Source organism: Bufo bufo, chromosome 3 (assembly GCF_905171765.1).
Source record: "Bufo bufo chromosome 3, aBufBuf1.1, whole genome shotgun sequence".
In the NCBI taxonomy this organism is placed as follows: Eukaryota; Metazoa; Chordata; class Amphibia; order Anura; family Bufonidae; genus Bufo; species Bufo bufo.
This window is the reverse complement of record NC_053391.1, coordinates 192,539,659-192,565,816: the sequence shown is the minus strand read 5'-3', so window position 1 is coordinate 192,565,816 and position 26,158 is coordinate 192,539,659. Positions and strand designations below refer to the sequence as shown.

General features: G+C 43.2%; 1 long non-coding RNA gene across 1 annotated transcript in view; it reads right to left on the bottom strand.

Annotated features, from left to right (window-relative positions):
- Positions 1-8,571: 8,571 nt before the first annotated feature.
- Positions 8,572-26,158, bottom strand: part of LOC120994958 — a 33,972-nt gene continuing 16,385 nt past the window's right edge. Inside the window, exon 3 of the long non-coding RNA XR_005777505.1 lies at positions 8,572-8,594. This is a non-coding gene — a long non-coding RNA (uncharacterized LOC120994958). The remainder of the gene's footprint in view (positions 8,595-26,158) is intronic.

Genomic DNA, 26,158 nt, shown 5'->3' with positions numbered 1-26,158 from the left:
TTTTCACTTCACAGGTGTGCCCTGTCAGGTTTAATAAGTGGGATTTCTTGCCTTATAAATGGGGTTGGGACCATCAGTTGAATTGAGGAGAAGTCAGGTGTATACACAGCTGATAGTCCTACTGAATAGACTGTTAGAATTTGTATTATGGCAAGAAAAAAGCAGCTAAGTAAAGAAAAACGAGTGGCCATCATTACTTTAAGAAATCAAGGTCAGTCAGTCAGCCGAAAAATTGGGAAAACTTTGAAAGTAAGGGCTATTTGACCATGAAGGAGAGTGATGGGGTGCTGCGCCAGATGACCTGGCCTCCACAGTCACCGGACCTGAACCCAATCGAGATGGTTTGGGGTGAGCTGGACCGCAGAGTGAAGGCAAAAGGGCCAACAAGTGCTAAGCATCTCTGGGAACTCCTTCAAGACTGTTGGAAGACCATTTCAGGGGACTACCTCTTGAAGCTCATCAAGAGAATGCCAAGAGTGAGCAAAGCAGTAATCAAAGCAAAAGGTGGCTACTTTGAAGAACCTAGAATATGACATATTTTCAGTTGTTTCACACTTGTTTGTTATGTATATAATTCCACATGTGTTAATTCATAGTTTTGATGCCTTCATAGTCATGAAAATAAAGAAAACTCTTTGAATGAGGTGTGTCCAAACTTTTGGTCTGTACTGTAGGTTACAATAAATGAGCTTTATCCCCATGTTGCTTATAACAATACTAAACTTTGACACTTTGTTTAGTTATAGGCACAATTTAATGAAATTTGAGAAATCACACAACATATGTTAAACGTGTTCCTTGCATCATGTCTGTCATTTCCAAACGACATCCTGGTAAGTACAGTAGACTTAATACTGTGACACCGTACAAGTTTACATCATAGGACAAAGCAGATAATGAGGCTTAAAGGGAACCTGTCAGCAATATTTTATTATTAATGCTAAACTACTGTTGTGCTCTCAAACATGGTTTTAAACCACACACCTCTTGATGGAACAGTTGTTGCTGTTGTTGTCAAAGTCATTTCTTCTGTGAAAAGATAGATACAATACAGTGAGTCCACTATACTGTGCTTTATGCTTTCGTCATCTGTCATTCTGGATTGCCAGATTCATCTGTAACGCCCCAGAGTGGCATAACCACCTTTGCGCCTTGCTACTATCTCCTATGGTTAACCATGTGTCATCACATGTATTAATTTCCAGATCCTGCAAAGTGTGTATTCATATTTCTTATTATGTGACTGTTTAAGTGTAATGTGTCTGGTTCACCAGTAGATGGCGGCAAGCATGGCAGAGCTAGTTTACCTAGAGCGAGTGAAGCTTACCCCCTGCTTGGGGAAGGAAGCAGGAGTCATTCCTCATTTATGAGCCTTGCCTAGAATAGCTAGAGCACCTTTAGCTCAGCTGCATCTGACAGACACAGCTAAAAACCAGGAGTAAAGTTCCCTGGATAAAGTTAGAGACCAGATTACCAAACAAATTACAGCCTACATCTACAGCAAAGTTATACAGTAAGCTTGTCAGCACAGCAGAGCCAGAGAGCAACAGATGTAGCAGAGTTGGTTTGTTTGCCTGCCAGAGTTAATGCTAACGTCTGCTGGGAACCAAGACAAAGCCTGAAACTGTTGGAGAAATGTTTATTCGAGTAAAACTGTTATTGAACTTCATCACAAAGTTTGGACTCGATTTATTTCTTCAAATCACTCAATTATTCACCCTATTTACTCTGCTTCGGACGACAACGCCTGGGTTCCAGCGTATCCAGGGAAGAGCACTGTGACATGTGCACAAAACATTAAGGGACATTATAGGCTACCCTACACCACTCTGGCACTCCTACACCTGGGTACCATCTACCACAGTGTCACCAAAAAGGGTCCCTGTGCCCTTGTTGCTTTACTGCAACTGGCGTCACGACAAACTATGTATTTTTTAAAATGAAAAACCCAAGGCAGTGCGCCCCCTGTTGATTGCACATCTAAGAACCATGGAAGAGACATTTTTAAGTTTTAATAATCTCTAATATAGCAGTGATAGCCATTGTGCCCATTATGTACAGTACAGACCAAAAGTTTGGACACACCTTCTCATTCAAAGAGTTTTCTTTATTTTCATGACTATGAAAATTGTAGATTCACACTGAAGGCATCAAAACTATGAATTAACACATGTGGAATTATATACAGTCGTGGCCAAAAGTTTTGAGAATTACATAAATATTGGAAATTGGAAAAGTTGCTGCTTAAGTTTTTATAATAGCAATTTGCATATACTCCAGAATGTTATGAAGAGTGATCAGATGAATTGCATAGTCCTTCTTTGCCATGAAAATTAACTTAATCCCAAAAAAACCTTTCCACTGCATTTCATTGCTGTCATTAAAGGACCTGCTGAGATCATTTCAGTAATCGTCTTGTTAACTCAGGTGAGAATGTTGACGAGCACAAGGCTGGAGATCATTATGTCAGGCTGATTGGGTTAAAATGGCAGACTTGACATGTTAAAAGGAGGGTGATGCTTGAAATCATTGTTCTTCCATTGTTAACCATGGTGACCTGCAAAGAAACGCGTGCAGCCATCATTGCGTTGCATAAAAATGGCTTCACAGGCAAGGATATTGTGGCTACTAAGATTGCACCTCAATCAACAATTTATAGGATCATCAAGAACTTCAAGGAAAGAGGTTCAATTCTTGTTAAGAAGGCTTCAGGGCGTCCAAGAAAGTCCAGCAAGCACCAGGATTGTCTCCTAAAGAGGATTCAGCTGCGGGATCGGAGTGCCACCAGTGCAGAGCTTGCTCAGGAATGGCAGCAGACAGGTGTGAGCGCATCTGCACGCACAGTGAGGCGAAGACTTTTGGAAGATGGCCTGGTGTCAAGAAGGGCAGCAAAGAAGCCACTTCTCTCCAAAAAAAACATCAGGGACAGATTGATCTTCTGCAGAAAGTATGGTGAATGGACTGCTGAGGACTCGGGCAAAGTCATATTCTCCGATGAAGACTCTTTCCGATTGTTTGGGGCATCTGGAAAAAGGCTTGTCCGGAGAAGAAAAGGTGAGCGCTACCATCAGTCCTGTGTCATGCCAACAGTAAAACATCCTGAGACCATTCATGTGTGGGGTTGCTTCTCATCCAAGGGAGTGGGCTCACTCACAATTTTGCCCAAAAACACAGCCATGAATAAAGAATGGTACCAAAACACCATCCAACAGGAACTTCTTCCAACAATCCAACAACAGTTTGGTAAAGAACAATGCATTTTCCAGCACGATGGAGCACCGTGCCATAAGGCAAAAGTGATAACTAAGTGGCTCGGGGACCAAAACGTTGACATTTTGGGTCCATGGCCTGGAAACTCCCCAGATCTTAATCCCATTGAGAACTTGTGGTCAATCCTCAAGAAGCGGGTGGACAAACAAAAACCCACTAATTCTGACAAACTCCAAGAAGTGATTATGAAAGAATGGATTGCTATTAGTCAGGAATTGGCCCAGAAGTTGATTGAGAGCATGCCCAGTCAAATTGCAGAGGTCCTGAAAAAGAAGAGCCAACACTGCAAATACTGACTCTTTGCATAAATGTCATGTAATTGTCGATAAAAGCCTTTGAAACGTATGAAGTGCGTATAATTATATTTCACTACATCACAGAAACAACTGAAACAAAGATCTAAAAGCAGTTTAGCAGCAAACTTTGTGAAAACTAATATTTGTGTCATTCTCAAAACTTTTGGCCACGACTGCACATGTGTGAAACAACTGAAAATATGTCATATTCTAGGTTCTTCAAAGTAGCCACCTTTTGCTTTGATTACTGCTTTGCACACTCTTGGCATTCTCTTGATGAGCTTCAAGAAGTAGACCCCTAAAATGGTTTTCACTTCACAGGTGTGCCCTGTCAGGTTTAATAAGTGGGATTTCTTGCCTTATAAATGGGGTTGGGACCATCAGTTGAATTGAGGAGAAGTCAGGTGTATACACAGCTGATAGTCCTACTGAATAGACTGTTAGAATTTGTATTATGGCAAGAAAAAAGCAGCTAAGTAAAGAAAAACGAGTGGCCATCATTACTTTAAGAAATCAAGGTCAGTCAGTCAGCCGAAAAATTGGGAAAACTTTGAAAGTAAGGGCTATTTGACCATGAAGGAGAGTGATGGGGTGCTGCGCCAGATGACCTGGCCTCCACAGTCACCGGACCTGAACCCAATCGAGATGGTTTGGGGTGAGCTGGACCGCAGAGTGAAGGCAAAAGGGCCAACAAGTGCTAAGCATCTCTGGGAACTCCTTCAAGACTGTTGGAAGACCATTTCAGGGGACTACCTCTTGAAGCTCATCAAGAGAATGCCAAGAGTGAGCAAAGCAGTAATCAAAGCAAAAGGTGGCTACTTTGAAGAACCTAGAATATGACATATTTTCAGTTGTTTCACACTTGTTTGTTATGTATATAATTCCACATGTGTTAATTCATAGTTTTGATGCCTTCATAGTCATGAAAATAAAGAAAACTCTTTGAATGAGGTGTGTCCAAACTTTTGGTCTGTACTGTAGGTTACAATAAATGAGCTTTATCCCCATGTTGCTTATAACAATACTAAACTTTGACACTTTGTTTAGTTATAGGCACAATTTAATGAAATTTGAGAAATCACACAACATATGTTAAACGTGTTCCTTGCATCATGTCTGTCATTTCCAAACGACATCCTGGTAAGTACAGTAGACTTAATACTGTGACACCGTACAAGTTTACATCATAGGACAAAGCAGATAATGAGGCTTAAAGGGAACCTGTCAGCAATATTTTATTATTAATGCTAAACTACTGTTGTGCTCTCAAACATGGTTTTAAACCACACACCTCTTGATGGAACAGTTGTTGCTGTTGTTGTCAAAGTCATTTCTTCTGTGAAAAGATAGATACAATACAGTGAGTCCACTATACTGTGCTTTATGCTTTCGTCATCTGTCATTCTGGATTGCCAGATTCATCTGTAACGCCCCAGAGTGGCATAACCACCTTTGCGCCTTGCTACTATCTCCTATGGTTAACCATGTGTCATCACATGTATTAATTTCCAGATCCTGCAAAGTGTGTATTCATATTTCTTATTATGTGACTGTTTAAGTGTAATGTGTCTGGTTCACCAGTAGATGGCGGCAAGCATGGCAGAGCTAGTTTACCTAGAGCGAGTGAAGCTTACCCCCTGCTTGGGGAAGGAAGCAGGAGTCATTCCTCATTTATGAGCCTTGCCTAGAATAGCTAGAGCACCTTTAGCTCAGCTGCATCTGACAGACACAGCTAAAAACCAGGAGTAAAGTTCCCTGGATAAAGTTAGAGACCAGATTACCAAACAAATTACAGCCTACATCTACAGCAAAGTTATACAGTAAGCTTGTCAGCACAGCAGAGCCAGAGAGCAACAGATGTAGCAGAGTTGGTTTGTTTGCCTGCCAGAGTTAATGCTAACGTCTGCTGGGAACCAAGACAAAGCCTGAAACTGTTGGAGAAATGTTTATTCGAGTAAAACTGTTATTGAACTTCATCACAAAGTTTGGACTCGATTTATTTCTTCAAATCACTCAATTATTCACCCTATTTACTCTGCTTCGGACGACAACGCCTGGGTTCCAGCGTATCCAGGGAAGAGCACTGTGACATGTGCACAAAACATTAAGGGACATTATAGGCTACCCTACACCACTCTGGCACTCCTACACCTGGGTACCATCTACCACAGTGTCACCAAAAAGGGTCCCTGTGCCCTTGTTGCTTTACTGCAACTGGCGTCACGACAAACTATGTATTTTTTAAAATGAAAAACCCAAGGCAGTGCGCCCCCTGTTGATTGCACATCTAAGAACCATGGAAGAGACATTTTTAAGTTTTAATAATCTCTAATATAGCAGTGATAGCCATTCTGCCCATTATGTACAGTACAGACCAAAAGTTTGGACACACCTTCTCATTCAAAGAGTTTTCTTTATTTTCATGACTATGAAAATTGTAGATTCACACTGAAGGCATCAAAACTATGAATTAACACATGTGGAATTATATACAGTCGTGGCCAAAAGTTTTGAGAATTACATAAATATTGGAAATTGGAAAAGTTGCTGCTTAAGTTTTTATAATAGCAATTTGCATATACTCCAGAATGTTATGAAGAGTGATCAGATGAATTGCATAGTCCTTCTTTGCCATGAAAATTAACTTAATCCCAAAAAAACCTTTCCACTGCATTTCATTGCTGTCATTAAAGGACCTGCTGAGATCATTTCAGTAATCGTCTTGTTAACTCAGGTGAGAATGTTGACGAGCACAAGGCTGGAGATCATTATGTCAGGCTGATTGGGTTAAAATGGCAGACTTGACATGTTAAAAGGAGGGTGATGCTTGAAATCATTGTTCTTCCATTGTTAACCATGGTGACCTGCAAAGAAACGCGTGCAGCCATCATTGCGTTGCATAAAAATGGCTTCACAGGCAAGGATATTGTGGCTACTAAGATTGCACCTCAATCAACAATTTATAGGATCATCAAGAACTTCAAGGAAAGAGGTTCAATTCTTGTTAAGAAGGCTTCAGGGCGTCCAAGAAAGTCCAGCAAGCACCAGGATTGTCTCCTAAAGAGGATTCAGCTGCGGGATCGGAGTGCCACCAGTGCAGAGCTTGCTCAGGAATGGCAGCAGACAGGTGTGAGCGCATCTGCACGCACAGTGAGGCGAAGACTTTTGGAAGATGGCCTGGTGTCAAGAAGGGCAGCAAAGAAGCCACTTCTCTCCAAAAAAAACATCAGGGACAGATTGATCTTCTGCAGAAAGTATGGTGAATGGACTGCTGAGGACTCGGGCAAAGTCATATTCTCCGATGAAGACTCTTTCCGATTGTTTGGGGCATCTGGAAAAAGGCTTGTCCGGAGAAGAAAAGGTGAGCGCTACCATCAGTCCTGTGTCATGCCAACAGTAAAACATCCTGAGACCATTCATGTGTGGGGTTGCTTCTCATCCAAGGGAGTGGGCTCACTCACAATTTTGCCCAAAAACACAGCCATGAATAAAGAATGGTACCAAAACACCATCCAACAGGAACTTCTTCCAACAATCCAACAACAGTTTGGTAAAGAACAATGCATTTTCCAGCACGATGGAGCACCGTGCCATAAGGCAAAAGTGATAACTAAGTGGCTCGGGGACCAAAACGTTGACATTTTGGGTCCATGGCCTGGAAACTCCCCAGATCTTAATCCCATTGAGAACTTGTGGTCAATCCTCAAGAAGCGGGTGGACAAACAAAAACCCACTAATTCTGACAAACTCCAAGAAGTGATTATGAAAGAATGGATTGCTATTAGTCAGGAATTGGCCCAGAAGTTGATTGAGAGCATGCCCAGTCAAATTGCAGAGGTCCTGAAAAAGAAGAGCCAACACTGCAAATACTGACTCTTTGCATAAATGTCATGTAATTGTCGATAAAAGCCTTTGAAACGTATGAAGTGCGTATAATTATATTTCACTACATCACAGAAACAACTGAAACAAAGATCTAAAAGCAGTTTAGCAGCAAACTTTGTGAAAACTAATATTTGTGTCATTCTCAAAACTTTTGGCCACGACTGCACATGTGTGAAACAACTGAAAATATGTCATATTCTAGGTTCTTCAAAGTAGCCACCTTTTGCTTTGATTACTGCTTTGCACACTCTTGGCATTCTCTTGATGAGCTTCAAGAAGTAGACCCCTAAAATGGTTTTCACTTCACAGGTGTGCCCTGTCAGGTTTAATAAGTGGGATTTCTTGCCTTATAAATGGGGTTGGGACCATCAGTTGAATTGAGGAGAAGTCAGGTGTATACACAGCTGATAGTCCTACTGAATAGACTGTTAGAATTTGTATTATGGCAAGAAAAAAGCAGCTAAGTAAAGAAAAACGAGTGGCCATCATTACTTTAAGAAATCAAGGTCAGTCAGTCAGCCGAAAAATTGGGAAAACTTTGAAAGTAAGGGCTATTTGACCATGAAGGAGAGTGATGGGGTGCTGCGCCAGATGACCTGGCCTCCACAGTCACCGGACCTGAACCCAATCGAGATGGTTTGGGGTGAGCTGGACCGCAGAGTTTCACACTTGTTTGTTATGTATATAATTCCACATGTGTTAATTCATAGTTTTGATGCCTTCATAGTCATGAAAATAAAGAAAACTCTTTGAATGAGGTGTGTCCAAACTTTTGGTCTGTACTGTAGGTTACAATAAATGAGCTTTATCCCCATGTTGCTTATAACAATACTAAACTTTGACACTTTGTTTAGTTATAGGCACAATTTAATGAAATTTGAGAAATCACACAACATATGTTAAACGTGTTCCTTGCATCATGTCTGTCATTTCCAAACGACATCCTGGTAAGTACAGTAGACTTAATACTGTGACACCGTACAAGTTTACATCATAGGACAAAGCAGATAATGAGGCTTAAAGGGAACCTGTCAGCAATATTTTATTATTAATGCTAAACTACTGTTGTGCTCTCAAACATGGTTTTAAACCACACACCTCTTGATGGAACAGTTGTTGCTGTTGTTGTCAAAGGCATTTCTTCTGTGAAAAGATAGATACAATACAGTGAGTCCACTATAATGTGCTTTATGCTTTAGTCACCTGTCATTCTGGATTGCCAGATTCATCTGTAACAACCCAGAGTGGCATTACCACCTTTGCTCCTTGCTACTATCTCCTATGGTTAACCATGTGTCCTCATATGTATTAATTTCCAGATCCTGCAAAGTGTGTATTCATATTTCATATTATGTGACTGTTTAAGTGTAATGTGCCTGGTTCACCAGCAGATGGTGGCAAGCATGGCAGAGCTAGTTTACCTAGAATGGAACCCGTCTTTCCATTCTTTTCTCTCACTCTAGGGAGGAGTTTAGTCATTGAGAGGTGAGTTAAGCTTACCCCCTGCTTGGGGAAGGAAGCAAGAGCCGTCCCTCCTGGACGAGCCTTGCCTAGAACAGCTAGAGCACCTTCAGCTCAGCTGCATCTGACGGTCACAGCTAAAAATCAGGAGTAAAGTTTCCTGGATAAAGTTAGAGACAAGATTACCAAGAAAATTACAGCCTACAGCTACAGCAAAGTTATACAGTAAGCTTGTCAACACAGCAGAGCCAGAGAGCAACAGGTGTAGCTGAGTTGAGTTTGTTTGCCTGCCAGAGTCAATGCTAACGCCTGCCGGGAACCAAGACAAAGCCTGAAACTGTTGGAGAAAAGTTTATTCAAGTAAATCTGTTATTGAACTTCATCACAAGGTCTGGACTCAATTTATTTCTTCAAATCACTCAATTATTCATCCTATTTGCTCTGCTTCGGATGACAATGCCTGGGTTCCAGCGTATCCAGGTAGGAGCACTGTGACATGTGTACAAAACATTAAGGGACATTATAGGCTACCCTACACCACTCTGGCACTCCTACACCTGGGTACCATCTACCACAGTCTCACTAAAAAGGGGCCCAGTGCCTTTTTTGCTTTACTGCAACTGGCGTCACGACAAACTATGTACTTTTAAAAATGAAAACCCCCAGGCAGTGCGTCCCCTGTCGATTGCACATCTAAGCACCATGGAAGAGACATTTTTATGTTTTAATAATCTCTAATATAGCAGTGATAGCCATTGTGCCCATTATGTAGGTTACAATAAATGAGCTTTATCCCCATGTTGCTTATAACCATACTAAACTTTGACACTTTGTTTAGTTATAGGCACAATTTAATGAAATTTAAATGAAAGATAAATCATTTCAGAACTTTTTCCACCTTTAATGTGACCTATAAACTGTACAACTCAATTGAAAAACAAACTAAAATCTTTTAGGTAGAGGGAAGAAAAAATATAAAAATAAAATAATATGGTTGCATAAGTGTGCACACCCTTAAACTAATACATTGTTGAAACACCTTTTGATTTTATTACAGCACTTAGTCTTTTTGGGTATGAGTCTATTGGCATGGCACATTTTGACTTGGCAAGATTTGCCCACTCTTCTTTGCAAAAACACTCCAAATCTGTCAGATTGCGAGGGCATCTCCTGTGCACAGCCCTCTTCAGATCACCCCACAGATTTTCAATCGGATTCAGGTCTGGGCTCTGGCTGGGCCAGTCCAAAACTTTAATCTTCTTTTGGTGAACCCATTCCTTTGTTGATTTGGATGTATGCTTTGGGTTGTCATGCTGAAAGATGAAGTTCCTCTTCATGTTCAGCTTTCTAGCAGAAGCCTGAAGGTTTTGTGCCAATATTAACTGGCATTTGGAACTGTTCATAATTCCTTCTAGCTTAACTAAGGCCCCAGTTCCAGCTCAAGAAAAACAGCCCCATTGGCATGATGCTGCCACCACCATGCTTCACTGTGGGTATGGTGTTCTTTTGGTGACGTGCAGTGTTGTTTTGGCACCAAACATATCTTTCGGAATTATGGCCAAAAAGTTCAACCTTGGTTTCATCAGACCATAACACCTTTTCCCACATGCTTTTGGGAGACTTCAGATGTGTTTTTGCAAAATGTAGCCTGGCTTGGATGTTTTTCTTGGTAAGAAAAGGCTTTCGTCTTGCCACTCTACCCCATAGCCCAGACATATGAAGATTACAGGAGATTGTTGTCACATGTACCACACAGCCAGATATTCCGGCAGCTCCTTTAATGTTGCTGTAGGCCTCTTGGCAGCCTCCCAGACCAGTTTTCTTCTCGTCTTTTCATCAATTTTGGAGGGACGTCCAGTTCTTGGTAATGTCACTGTTGTGCCATATTTTCTCCACTTGATGATGACTGTCTTCACTGTGTTCCATGGTATATCTAATGCCTTGGAAATTCTTTTGTACCCTTCTCCTGACTGATAACTTTTAACAATCAGATCCCTCTGATGCTTTGGAAGCTCTCTGTGGACCATGGCTTTTTCTGTGGGATGCGACTAAGAAAATTTCAGGAAAGACCAACTAGAGCAGCAGAACTTTATTTGGGGTTAATCAGAGGCACTTTAAATGATGGCAGGTGTATGCTGACTCCTATTTAACATGATTTTTTTATGTGATTGCTTATTTCTGAACACAGCTACATCCCCAGTTATAAGAGGGTGTGCACACTCATGCAACCACATTATTTGAGTTTTTTTTTGTTTTCTTCCCTCCACCTAAAAATTTCAGTTTGTTTTTCAACTCAGTGGTACAGTTTATAGGTCACATTAAAGGTGGAAAAAGTTCTGAAATGATTTATCTTTATCAAATTTTTTTACAGCACAGAAACCTGACATTTTAATAGGGGTGTGTAGACTTTTTATATCCACTGTATGTTAAACGTGTTCTCTTGCATCGTGTCTGTCATTTCCAAATGACATCCTGGTAAGTACAGTAGACTTAATACTGTGACACCGTACAAGTTTACATCATAGGGCAAAGCAGATAATGAGGTTTAAAGGGAACCTGTCAGCAATATTTTATAGCTAATGCTAAACTACTGTTGTGCTCTCAAACATGGTTTTTAAACCATACACCTCTTGTATCCTTCTGTGCATTTGTGATCACAAGAAAATGAAGGTTATTATACATGCAAATGAGCCACAAGGTGCCCACAGGGGTCTGAGGTTTCCAATCTTCCAATGAGGCCAAGCCTGCCATTTCAATGAGCCCAAGCCTGCCTCTTCAATGAGCCCAAGCCTGCCTCTTCAGAGAGTCCAGTACCTCCCCATACACTCCCAACTATATGCAGCGTCATTGACACCCTTTCCCATCTGCCTGGGCCTGCACAACACAGTACACAGTGTGAACATCGGCCTGACTATATCTACTGTACATGTGCCGCGCCGCTGGCATTGTCACTGCAGGAGCACCGTGGTCCTGCAGTGACAGAGCCAGCACTCTAATTATGAAAGACCATAGGTCTCTAGAAATTGCCCTTTGGGCATCCTTATCCAAACAGGGAGGCAAAAGTTTAAAATGAGGGTGCATAAACTTTTTCAGTACTTCTACCTGGTCAAAAGTGCTTATGTGGGAGTGCTGCAGTCCTGCAGTGATGGAGCAAGCAGCATTAAGGCCAATGTCTGCACTATGTACTGTGGTGTGCAGGCCCAGGCAGAGGGGTCATCACCGGCAGAAGGAGAAGGCTTTGATGATGTCACTTGGAGTTAAGAGTGCATGGGGGAGGTACTGGGCTTGGACTCATTGAATAGGTGGGCTTGGGCACTTTGGAAGGTTGGAAACGCCCTGCTGGGCACTTTGTGGCTCATTTGCATATAGAACAAACTTCATTTTCTTGCGATGGTTTAATACAAGGTATGTATTAAACCATGTTTGAGTTCACAACATCACCTTAGCATTAGTTATATAGGCGAAATGTTGCTGACAGATATCCTTTAAAACTCTAAAGGAAATTACTAAAAAGTTACACTGAACTGCAACTATAACCTCGTTACATAACTCCCTATCCTGAAATTCTGATCTGTTTTGTATTTGAGTCCTGATTCTGATCTGTGCATTTGTCCTGGAGGGGGGAGGCTATAACACTGTGTTTCCGTATACGCTGGTTGATTGTGTTCTGTGTGCTGGCTGTGGACTTCTGTGGGTGTATGTGAACTGTTAACTGTGACTTGTAAGCACCTTGTGTTTGATGATGCAAGGGTTCCCTTTATTCTTTGATCGTAATTCTGTGTCTTTGGTCAAGTTTGTTTGGGATCTTTGTTCATGTCTTGGGTTCCTACCAAGTAGTCATGTGTGAACAGGTTTTTCTCTCTAAAGTCAGTTTACAGACCTTTTTAAAATATACTTTTTATTATTTATATTTAAAATAAATGTCCCTTAGTGGTGGCTAGATGTCATACATAGAGTGCAGGCCTCCAACCGGCTACTCATATTGTATGATAGCATCCGCCACAGTTATGACATACAGACAATACAGACTTACACTATAATGTGAATTGGAAGGTAGATGGTTGGTGTAGGAAATCTTTCCCTAGTACACACTCTTTCTAACCTTTGCCCAGGGGTCGCCCCTGATGGTGGGGTTCCCTGTCCGCGTACCTTCCCTCCTTTCCCTATAACACCCTAACAGTGATAGTGTAGTGTAAACAAATAACATATATGCGATACTGCCACAACATAGATAATTGTAGTACAAAGCAATGCCCAAACGCGTTTCGCCCATTCAAGGGCTCCTCAGGGGGTCTCGGTTCCAGTGATACAGATAGTATAGTGACACCTGTTAAAGTGTTTGTCCCAAGATATATACAATAACACTTTTTGCAGTGTCTAGGTAGATGGTACAATCACCATATATACATTATCCCTATCGTCGTCTCAAATAGGTATTGCAGATACTACAGGCCTATCAGATGAGGGCTGGGTATCGCGCTAGCTCCTATATTGATGGTAGGTGCTGCTACCTGTAATCCAACATATATAGTAAAAAGCAAGTACTAGATGCAGATAGGGATGTATACAGAGAGACCCTTAGTCGAGGTCATACTCTTTACTTAAACATACAAGAACATTCAAGTACACTTACATTTTAGCTCCCAGCTCCTGACGTGACTGCCTCCTCCCAGGGTCGATATGGCAGTGGCATACATGGGAAATTCTGTTCTTTTAAAATCGGCGCTCCACAGGCACTTCCGGCCCGTGGAACGTCACTTCCGCTTCTGCGATTCACCAGAACATCGGCCTCTAGCGATTGTTAGAGGTAGGAAGACACGATAGCACTTCTTTAAAGCCAAGCACTGAACAGTTTAACTCCTAACTGCAAGCTAGATGGTTCAACGACTAAAAACTCTATTTTGTTCAAAAAGTCCATTGTATCTCTTGTGTACGATGCCAATGAGAGAACAAAATCTCTCATCACTTGATCTATGTATATCCCACTGTTTTGGGAGAGGGAATTGATACTAGACACTATCGGGCGGCCCTTAAGGGGATTTGTCCACTTATGGACCTTTGGGAGGCTATAGAAAGTAGCTATTTGAGGAGCTGTAGGTAACAAAAATTCATACTCGGCCTTGCCAATGGTCTTATTGCCCAGGCCGAATTGAAGAATAATCCTCAGTTTTTCCCTAAACGTATCAGTCGGGTCTCCCGACAGGATCCGGTACCCCCCTCCATCTTTCAGAAGGTCCAGACACATCTCAGAATAAGATTTGTGATCCATGATCACCAAGTTTCCACCCTTGTCGGACTGCTTGATGACCATGGATCTATCAGATTCCAATATCTTCAATGCCTCTGCCTCTGCTTTATTTCTGTACTCAAATAAATACAAGATGACTCCACCAGAGTCACGATTGTGATCTGTTATGAATCTGGATCTGTATATAAGGATCCGAGATTCCCCTATGTCCTAATCATAGGATGAATAAATAGAATTATAGCATCAGAAGTCACTGGGGGACCGCTCTCCCCATGTAGGAGGCGTATTAGGGGTTAAACTGTTCACTGCTTGGCTTTAAAGAAGTGATATTGTGTCTTCCTACCTCTAACAATCGCTAGAGGCCGGTGTTCTGGTGAATCGCAGAACCGGAAGTGACGTTTACGTTCCACCAGACCGGAAGTAAGGCCGCGGCGTGCGTTCCACGGGCCGGACGTGCCTGTGGAGCGCCGATTTTAAAAGAACAGAATTTCCCATGTATGCCACTGCCATATCGACCCTGGGAGGAGGCAGTCACGTTAGGAGCTAAATTGTAAGTGTACTTGAATGTTCTTGGATGTTGAAGTAAAGAGTATGACCTCGACTAAGGGTCTCTCTGTATACATCCCTATCTGCATCTAGTACTTGCTTTTTACTATATATGTTGGATTACAGGTAGCAGCACCTACCATCAAAATAGGAGCTAGCGCAATACCCAGCCCTCATCTGATAAGGTCTGTTGTACTATTTCTTTATGACGTCCGCAATACCTATTTGAGACAACGAATGGGATAATGTATATATGGCGATTGTACCATCTACCTAGACACTGCAAAAAGTGTTATTGTATATATCTTGGGATAAACACTTTAACAGGTGTCACTATACTATCTGTATCACTGGAACCGAGACCCCCTGAGGAGCCCTTGAATGGGCGAAACGCATTGGGGCATTGATTTGTACAACAATTATCTATGTTGTGGCAGTATCGTATATATGTTATTTGTTTACACTACACTATCACTGTTAGGGTGTTATAGGGAAAGGAGGGAAGGTACGCGGACAGGGAACGCCACCATCAGGGGCGACCCCTGGGCAAAGGTTAGAAAGAGTGTGTACTAGGGAAAGATTTCCTACACCAACCATTTACCTTCCAATTCACATTATACACTGTGTAAGTCTGTATTGTCTGTATGTCATAACTGTGGCGGATGCTGTCATACAATAAGAGTAGCCGGTTGGGGGCCTGCACTCTATGTATGACATCAAGCCACCACTAAGGGGCATTTATTTTAAGTATAAATAATAAAAAGTATATTTTAAAAGGGTCTGTAAACTGACTTTAGAGAGAAAAATATTGATGAGAGGACCCATAATATCTCAAAACATAAGAATGAACGTGTTGACATGTGTGAACAGGTCCCTGCACTTAGCTAGTATAGGGACTGTCAACCAGTTGGGGTATGCCGTTTAGGTCAGATCGTCCAAGTAAATAGGGATAGTGGTTGAGTGGAAATTAGGTTTGCACTGCTCCCTGCCTGTATGTCCAGTTTGATTCTGATTATGTTTATGTCTTGTAACTATAGTTGAACAAACCGTTCGTTTTTGCCTATTCTGTATCCTTAAGTCTTGTCTGCGAATGGTTATCATATGTTCATATGGCTCCCCTTAATACCAGCCAGGGCCGTCTTTACCAAGGGGCAAAAGGGGCAGCTGCCCCGGGCCCAGTTGCTCCTGGGGGGCCCAAGGCAGCTGCCTCTTGAGCCCTGCTAGCTACTGCCCCGGGTGTCAAGCTGTCAGCTACACAGGCATTGTACTGTGAAAGCTGTGATCTAGGACCTTAATGACATCATCACCATGTGACCAGTAGCCTAGCACTTACTGGTCACATGGCTATGAGGTCATCAGAGGTCCTAGCAGGAATTAACTGTGGAGCTTTTTTGTGTGAAGATTACATCAGAAAAAGGTGACAGGGGCTGTTATGTTAATATACTGTAAACTACTGTATAGTGGGGTGCTGTATACTGTGTGGGGGCCTGTATACTGTGGGGGGCTGTATATTGTGTGGGACTGTATACTGTGTGGGACTGTATACTGTGGGGGGGGCTGTATACTGTGTGGTGGGCTGTATACTGTGTGGTGGGCTGTATACTGTGTGGTGGGCTGTATACTGTGTGGGGCTGTATACTGTGGGGGGACTGTATACTGTGGGGGGGCTGTATACTCTGTGGTGGGCTGTATACTGTGTGGGGCTGTATACTGTGTGGGGCCTGTATACTGTGGGAGGCTGTATATTGTGTGGGACTGTATACTGTGTGCTGGGCTGTATACTGTGGTGGGCTGTATACTGTGGGGGGCCTGTATACTGTGGGGGGCTGCATACTGTGTGGGGGCCTGTATACTGTGTGGGGGCCTTATACTGTGTGGTGGGCTGTATACTGTGTGGTGGGCTGTATACTGTGTGGGGGCTGTATACTGTGTGGGGGTGTTGTATACTGTGTGGGGGCCTGTATACTGTGGGGGGCTTATACTGTGTGGGGGGGCTGTATACTGTGTGGGGCCTGTATACTGTGTGGGGGGGCTGTATACTGTGTGGGGCCTGTATACTGTGTGGGGGGCTGTATACTGTGGGGGGGCCTGTATACTGTGTGGGGGCCTGTATACTGTGTGGGGGGCTGTATACTGTGTGGGGGGCTGTATACTGTGTGGGGGCCTGTATACTGTGGGGGCCTGTATACTGTGGGGGTCTGTATACTGTGGGTGCGGTATAGTGTGGAGTGCTATACTGCTGTACTGTATAGTGTAGGGGGCTGTATCGTGTATATTTTGGGGTGCTGTATACAGTGAGGTGTTGTATACTGTGAGGTGTTGTATACTGTGGGGTGCTGTATACTGTGGGCTGCTATACTGCTCTACTGTATACTGTGAGGTGTTGTATACTGTGGGGTGATGTATACTGTGGGCTGCTATACTGCTCTACTATATACTGTGGGGTACTGTATAGTGTGGGGTGCTATACTGTATACTGTGTGGTGCTGTATACTATAGGGTGCTATACTGCATACTGTGGGGTGCTGGGGTGCACTGTAACACTAGAGTGAGCCGAGCCCTGGTCTCCTTCCAGCCTGAGCCCAGCTGCCCAGAGCACTGATTCTGAGCCGCTGGAGTCTTCAGAACTGGAAGTATTTACAGTCATTCACTGGACTCTACCAGATATGTGGAATTTTTGTGTGTGTGTTGTGGTGGAGGGCGTGATTGCCTGCTAAGGTGTGTGAAGGCAGGATCCAGGGGGCCCAAGTAAATTTTTGCCCAGGGTCCAATCAATATTAAAGACGGCCCTGATACCAGCATGTGACACTTGCGGCCAGAGCCATTATCGCTTTTTTCCTCCACTCCAGCTTCTCCTGGGCCACGGCCTCTGTCAGCCATCGGTATTGCTGCAAACGAGATAGTGGGGTGCCGATGTATTCACAATGGAGCTGGGGGGTCTAAAGAAGGCCTACCTTCAGGCTGTGGCAGAGTGCCTGTCAGTACCATATTGACAGTATAGAACACTGCACTACAAAAGCAGTACAGTATATTATGGAAGTAATCAGTGGATTGCATGGCAAAGTTCCATTCTGGGACTAATAAATAGCAAAAGTAAAAATGAAATAAAGTTTTGGCACAAAATACCACCCCAGCAAAGCCAAATACCTCAACACAACACAATAAACTGCCCCAGCAGCATCAAAAAGGTACATAACTACTTGACGCCCCCAGTGTTAATTAACTCTGGCAGTGATACATCATTAGTTAACTGGCTGGAAGCAGTGAGGAGGGCTCAGGCGACCCACTAGGACATTTCCCTGTAGAGTCTATGGCCAATCTGCCCCTGAACATACATAGCTGCAACAGTCTCTACCAGGGCACACTTGGCTACTCACAGTCAAACGCTCTCTACAGCACCACTCCTTAAAGGGATTGTAAACATAGTTACTACTGAATACGCTACTAATACTTCTGCACGACAGCAGTTTTAATTGTTTATTTCTCGGGGGGGGGGGGGGGGGATCTTATTTTCTTTATTTTTTGGACTGTTTACTTTTAAGAGAAATAATAAAATGAACATTTTAAATCTAATAGTGTGAACAAACAGGATATATAATCCTAGGATAACTGTTGTACATCTACAATGTACGATATACATCCTAATCAGCTCCTACTTTCTCATTATTGTATATATCCAGTCTTTTCATTGAGCAAGATTACAAGCACCAAGTTGTTCTGCAATGAATACATTGAAGTCAGTTAGTACCTGCGAATGTATGGAGTAATAATCTTGGTTACATGTTTAAATCAAGTGGCAAGAAAATTCACTTGACTCAGAATCTAGTTCCTGTGACATAAGCAGGATGGAAGGACACATATTGTGAGTTTTGTCATCATTGCACCATTTCGTCTTAAACTTCCACATTGGGTAAGACAGCTCAGACTGATAGATAGCGACTGCATCTGTTCCGATGTCAAGATGGTAGCAGACAAGTTTATAATCTTAGATTCTTCTGATTTACATTATCCTACTTACTATACATTTTGACTTCTATACAGCTGAAATGTATTCTTAATCTTTTGTCGCTCTTTTTTTAGAATAGAAGGTGGTGTATGTTTATTACTAAGTATCTACATAAAGTAATGTAATTGATTTTATAATTATCCTTCTCCCTAGCAAATTTACACTTTTATGATATGCACAATCCATGTATGCGAAAGTATGGCATACTTCTGGTATACTGCCTATTTTGGCAACTGGTTATTTTTTCTTTTGAAATTACATTTTTAGGAAAAAAAGCAACAGTCTGTCCATTGACTTCTGTTTTGAGAAAAGCTAATTATACTTGCAGTGCTTAATAGCATAACAGGCTATGCTTCTATTTCAAGTTTTTGTGAATAGTGTTGAGCGTGAATATTCTAATCGCAAATGTTTATCGCGAATATCGGCACTTCGAAAACTCGCTAAGATCTAGAATATAGTGCTATATCTTCGTAACCACAAATATTCTAGTTGTGGCGAAACCAACCTCGCCACTGAGTTTTGGAGGGGCCTGGCTACCAGCCTCTTGCCCCAGGATTATGTGCCCTCTCATCAGCCAGGCTTCCTTTGTTCACAAAGGACTTGTACTAACTTGAACCCCTGGTCTAATTCGTGCCATTTTGGGATGTTAAATGACTATGTGTATTGAAAAGGGTGGGACATTGTATACGTTGAGTAGTGAGGTCTGTTCCATTGTCTCTCTGTGTGTATTGGCAATGTCCTTTGTCCTGAGAGATAATTGAATTACGTCTCGGTTGTCTCCAGGACAGAGGACATTGTGTATTCTCCTGCCTGTGATGATTGCATCAACCCAGAGTGAGGTAATTGTATCGCGAGCAGAGGGGAGGATTTTGTGTGGGAGTGTCTGAGTGTATTGTACGTGGTTATTGGCTGTTTTTACAAAACTCTGTGGGTGGTAACCTTGTTGGAAAATGCTTGTGTGTTCAAATAAAGAGTTCCTGTTTTACCCTTCATCATGTTGAGGCTGGTGTTTGGAGTGCTTGGAGTCCTCGGGAAACGCTAGGAGCATCATTCGACGGAGGTACCCGGTCGGGGTGCCAGGAGATCCGTTACACTAGTATTTTCCTACCTATCATTAATATTTTTTTTTATAGAAGCTATATTATTTTATTTTTAAAATAATTCATTACCTATAACATACAGTAGACAACATATAACACACAATCACACAAAGACTGTATGCTAAAAGCCGGGTATGTGCAAGCTGACAACCCCATCCATAAGACAGATACAGTCAGCATACCTTACAATCGCAGCCTTGTATGCAATGAGACATTCAAGACCAGCTCTCATCTGACTGAGAGCCAGTTAGCCTCAAAGTTGCTTGATTTAAATTTGATGGCTTGGGGGACCTGCGCCCCTAGATAATTATCATTAGGGTGACAAAAATTGGATGCCAGCTAACTCTTCTCTCACTGAATAGGAGGACTGCATAAACATTTTCAGTTTTCTAATTGTCCTAACATTTATATTCAGTAACCTTTCTATACTGTTTTGTCATGTAAACTAATGTGCATAAACATGGGCATATGGGAAAGACATGCAAGTTAGCAGAATCTGCCTTGTTTTTCAGCTAAAACACTATTTGCATGTCTTTCCCATATGACCATGTTGTGGTGGAGGGCGTGATTTCATGCTAGGGTGTGGGAAGGCGGGATCAAGGGGCCCAAGTAAATTCCTTGCCCATGGTCCAATCAATATTAAAAACGGCCCTGCATATATATATACAGTACAGACCAAAAGTTTGGACACACCTTCTCATTCAAAGAGTTTTCTTTATTTTCATGACTATGAAGGCATCAAAACTATGAATTAACACATGTGGAATTATACACATAACAAACAAGTGTGAAAACAAGTGTGAAACAACTGAAAATATGTCATATTCTAGGTTCTTCAAAGTAGCCACCTTTTGCTTTGATTACTGCGTTGCACACTCTTGGCATTCTCTTGATGAGCTTCAAGAGGTAGTCCCCTGAAATGGTCTTCCAACAGTCTTGAAGGAGTTCCCAGAGATGCTTAGCACTTGTTGGCCCTTTTGCCTTCACTCTGCGGTCCAGCTCACCCCAAACCATCTCGATTGGGTTCAGGTCCGGTGACTGTGGAGGCCAGGTCATCTGGCGCAGCAACCCATCACTCTCCTTCATGGTCAAATAGCCCTTACTTTCAAAGTTTTCCCAATTTTTCAGCTGACTGACTGACCTTCATTTCTTAAAGTAATGATGGCCACTCGTTTTTCTTTACTTAGCTGCTTTTTTCTTGCCATAATACCAATTCTAACAGTCTATTCAGTAGGACTATCAGCTGTGTATCCACCTGACTTCTCCTCAACGCAACTGATGGTCCCAACCCCATTTATAAGGCAAGAAATCCCACTTATTAAACCTGACAGGGCACACCTGTGAAGTGAAAACCATTTCAGGGGACTACCTCTTGAAGCTCATCAAGAGAATGCCAAGACGGTGCAAAGCAGTAATCAAAGCAAAAGGTGGCTACTTTGAAGAACCTAGAATATGACATATTTTCTGTGGTTTCACACTTGTTTGTTATGTATATAATTCCACATGTGTTAGTTATATATATATATGGCACTTGATCATATGCTTTACTCTGGAGCACCACATAAATACTGCGCTCTGATTGGGCAGGCTCAGGAGTTGCTGGTAAAAACTCAGATGCCAGCAGATTAACCGGTCAGATGCTGTGGTCAATCCTGACCACAGCATGTAAGGGGTTTACAGAGGGAGCAATCTCCCTCTCTCCCCCATCTGGCCCCTGTAATGCAATCTCATGGTCCTGATGGCTGCTATGGCATTCCAAAGCCTCACACAGGCTTCAGAGCCTACTATTTACAGAAGCCTATAAGGCCCAGTCCCCAGGCTTGCTCATCTAGGCAATTGTCAGAATACTACTGATAGTATGTTTTGCACTGCATTGTAAAAGGGATCCCCAAAAGTTGAAGTCCAATAGTGGAACAAAAACAAAAAGTTAAAAAAAGTAAATTATAGTAAGCAATACAATTCTAGTAAAAAAAAAGTGCCCTTTCCCCTCATCAAGCAATTTACAATGGAAAAAAAGTGAAACGTAACTGCCGTCTCTATAAAAAAAAATCGCATGATCTACCCTGTCAGGTGAATGCTGTAAAAAAAAATAATAATAAAAAAAAAATAAAGTGCCAGAACAGCCATTTATTGGTCACATTGCCTCACAAAAAACATAATATCAATCAATCAAAACGCTGCACAAACTGCAAAATGGGACCAATGAAAACATCCTCTCAAACCATAAAAAAATGAACCCTCAAACAAGACTATCTCTGGAAAAAAAACATATGGCTCTCAGAAAATGGTGACAAAAAAAAATAGGAAAATGGTACCAATGAAAATCCTGCAAAACAATGAGCCTTCATACAAAACCATCATTAAATGCGTTGTGTAAGACATTGTGCAAAACGTAAAAAAAAACAACTAAAAAACTTTTAAATTGGTATCTTTGTAAGGCCTCATGCACACGACCGTTGTGTGCACCCGTGGTCATTGTTCCGTTTTCCGTGATTTTCTGCGGACCCATTGGCTTTCAATGGGTCCGTTGAAAACTCGGAAAATGCACCGTTTGTCATCCGCCTCCGTGATCTCCATGACCTGTCCTATTTTTTTGACGGACAACGGTTCACGGACCCATTCAAGTCAATGGGTCCGTGAAAAAACACGGATGCACACAAGATTGGCGTCCGTGTCCGTGATCCGTGTCCGTAGGCTACTTTCATACAGACGGATCCAAAGATCCGTCTGCATAAAAGCTTTTTCAGAGCTGAGTTTTCACTTCGTGAAAACTCAAATCCGACAGTATATTCTAACACAGAGGCGTTCCAATAGTGATGGGGACACTTCTAGTTAGAATATACTACGAACTGTGTACATGACTGCCCCCTGCTGCCTGGCAGCACCCGATCTCTTACAGGAGGCTGTGATCCGCACAATTAACCTTTCAGGTGCCGCACCTGAAGGGGTTAATTGTGCGTATCATAGCCCCCTGTAAGAGATCAAGGGCTGCCAGGCAGCTGCGCCCCCCCCCCCCCGACACCCCCTCCCCCTATTGTATTAATATCATTGGTGGCCAGTGCGGCCCCCCCAGCCCCCCTCCCTCCCTCTATTGTATTATCATTGGTTGCCAGTGTGCGCCCCCCCCCCCCCCCGGCCCCCCCTCTATTGTATTAATATCATTGGTGGCCAGTGTGCGGGGAGGGAGGGGGCTCTGCCCCCTGTTGCCTGGCAGCCCCTGATCTCTTACAGGCGGCTATGATACGCACAATTAACCCCTTCAGGTGCGGCACCTGAGGGGTTAATTGTGCTGATCACAGCCCCCTGTAAGAGATCGGGTGCTGCCAGGCAGCAGGGGGAAGTCATGTACACAGTTCGTAGTATATTCTAACTTGAAGCGTCCCCATCACCATGGGAACGCCTCTGTGTTAGAATATACTGTCGGATATGAGTTTTCACGATGTAACTCAAATCCGATGGTATATTCTAACATAGAGGCGTTCCCATGGTGATGGGGACGCTTCAAGTTAAAATATACCATCGGATTGGAGAAAACTCCGATCTGATGGTACAGTGGGATGCGAAAGTTTGGGCAACCTTGTTAATCGTCATGATTTTCCTGTATAAATCGTTGGTTGTTACGATAAAAAATGTCAGTAAAATATATCATATAGGAGACACACACAGTGATATTTGAGAAGTGAAATGAAGTTTATTGGATTTACTGAAAGTGTGCTATAATTGTTTAAACAAAATTAGGCAGGTGCATAAATTTGGGCACTGTAGTCATTTTATTGATTCCAAAACCTTTAGAACTAATTATTGGCTTGGTAAGCTCAGTGACCCCTGACCTACATACACAGGTGAATCCAATTATGAGAAAAAGTATTTAAGGGGGTCAATTGTAAGTTTCCCTCCTCTTTTAATTATCTCTGAAGAGTAGCAACATGGGGGTCTCAAAACAACTCTCAAATGACCTGAAGACAAAGATTGTTCACCATCATGGTTTAGGGGAAGGATACAGAAAGCTGTCTCAGAGATTTCAGCTGTCTGTTTCCACAGTTAGGAACATATTCAGGAAATGGAAGACCACAGGCTCAGTTCAAGTTATGGCTCGAAGTGGCAGACCAGTGGCGTAGGGATCGCCATAGCAACCATAGCAGTGGCTATGGGGCCCTACGCCACTAGGGGGCCCGTCCGACCGCATTCAAATTTTTTTTTTTTTTTTTTTTTTTATTAACACACACAGACACTACACACAGGCAGCCAGGAGGTGGCGTAACTACCGGGGAAGCAGCTGCTTCGGGGCCCGACAGTTTATTTTCAAGTTAGTTAAATATCGATGTCTTACTGTTCAGGGCCCCTTCACAGCAGCGGTCTTAATGTTCCCTCGCTAATGTGCTCTAATCTTACTGTATATACTAAAGTCTCCTGATGTGTCTGGGATTCGAACCCACAACCTCCAATGTATCAGTGTATCAGAGGCAAAGCATTAACCCTCACAGCCATAAAGAAGGCATTGCAACTGACTGAAAAAATTTGACACTTCTACTGTTATAGCTGGCTAAGTGTACATCTATACACATGACAGCTGCCCCAACACACCCAGCACTGCTATATCTCTATATGACAGCTATCCCAGCACACTCAGCTCTGCTATATCTCTATATATGAGCAGCTATGTGTATAGATGTACACTTAGCCAGCTATAACAGTAGAAGTCTCATAATTTTTCAGTCAGCAGCAAGGCAGCTGTTATGGTCTTGAGGGTAGGTGCTCTGCCTCTGATACAGAAGGTCGTGGGTTAGAATCCCAGCAGAAACCTTTTCTGAAATACAAGCAGTGACTCCATATATGGACATACAGGGCGGGACACAATACAGGGAGGGACACAGGAAGAGGCTGCATCGCATCGCTGACATGGAGGTAAGTAGAAGTGTTTATTTTTTTTTTAATACCCGACTGTTACTGCCATGGGGGGAGCGGGGGGGGGGGGGGGCACTTGATACTGGCACATGGGGGGAGGGGGGTTGGCACCTGACCTGATACTGGCACCTGGGGGGGGGGGGGTTGGCACCTGATACTGGCACATGGGGGGGGGGGAGGGAGAGAGAGGCACCTGATACTGTGGATGGCACTGTTCAGGGGAGGGGGGTCTGTGTATGGCACTATTTAGGGGAGTGTGGATGGCACTATTTAGGGGAGGGGGGATCTGTGGATGGCACTATTTAGGGGAGAGGGATCTGTGGATGGCACTATTTAGGGGAGAGGGATCTGTGGATGGCACTATTTAGGGGAGGGGGGATCTGTTGATGGCACTATTTAGGGGAGGGGGGGGATCTGTGGATGGCACTATTTAGGGGAGGGGGGATCTGTTGATGGCACTATTTAGGGGAGGGGGATCTGTATATGGCACTATTTAGGGGAGGGGGATCTGTGGATGGCACCATTTAGGGGAGAGGGATCTGTGGATGGCACTATTTAGGGGAGAGGGATCTGTGGATGGCACTATTTAGGGGAGAGGGATCTGTGTATGGCACTGTTTAGGGGAGGGGGATCTGTGGATGGCACTATTTAGGGGAGGGGTGATCTGTTGATGGCACTATTTAGGGGAGGGGGATCTGTGTATGGCACTGTTTAGGGGAGGGGGATCTGTGGATGGCACTATTTAGGGGAGGGGTGATCTGTTGATGGCACTATTTAGGGGAGGGGGATCTGTGTATGGCACTATTTAGGGGAGGGGGAACTGTGGATGGCACTATTTAGGGGAGGGGGGATCTGTGGATGGCACTATTTAGGGGAGGGGGATCTGTGGATGGCACTATTTAGGGGAGGGGGATCTGTGGATGGCACTATTTAGGGGAGGGGGGATCTGTGGATGGCACTATTTAGGGGAGGGGGCATCTGTGGATGGCACTATTTAGGGGAGGGGGGATCTGTGTATGGCACTATTTAGGGGAGGGGGATCTGTTGATGGCACTATTTAGGGGAGGGGGATCTGTGGATGGCACTATTTAGGGGAGGGGGGATCTGTGGATGGCACTATTTAGGGGAGGGGGATCTGTGGATGGCACTATTTAGGGGAGGGGGGATCTGTGGATGGCACTATTTAGGGGAGGGGGATCTGTTGATGGCACTATTTAGGGGAGGGGGATCTGTGGATGGCACTATTTAGGGGAGGGGGATCTGTGGATGGCACAGAGGGGGGGGGGCCCATAATTTTTTTTTGCTATGGGGCCCATGCATTTCTAGCTACGCCCCTGTGGCAGACCAAGAAAAATCTCAGATAGACAGAAGCGATGAATGGTGAGAACAGTCAGAGTCAACCCACAGACCAGCACTAAAGACCTACAACAACATCATCTTG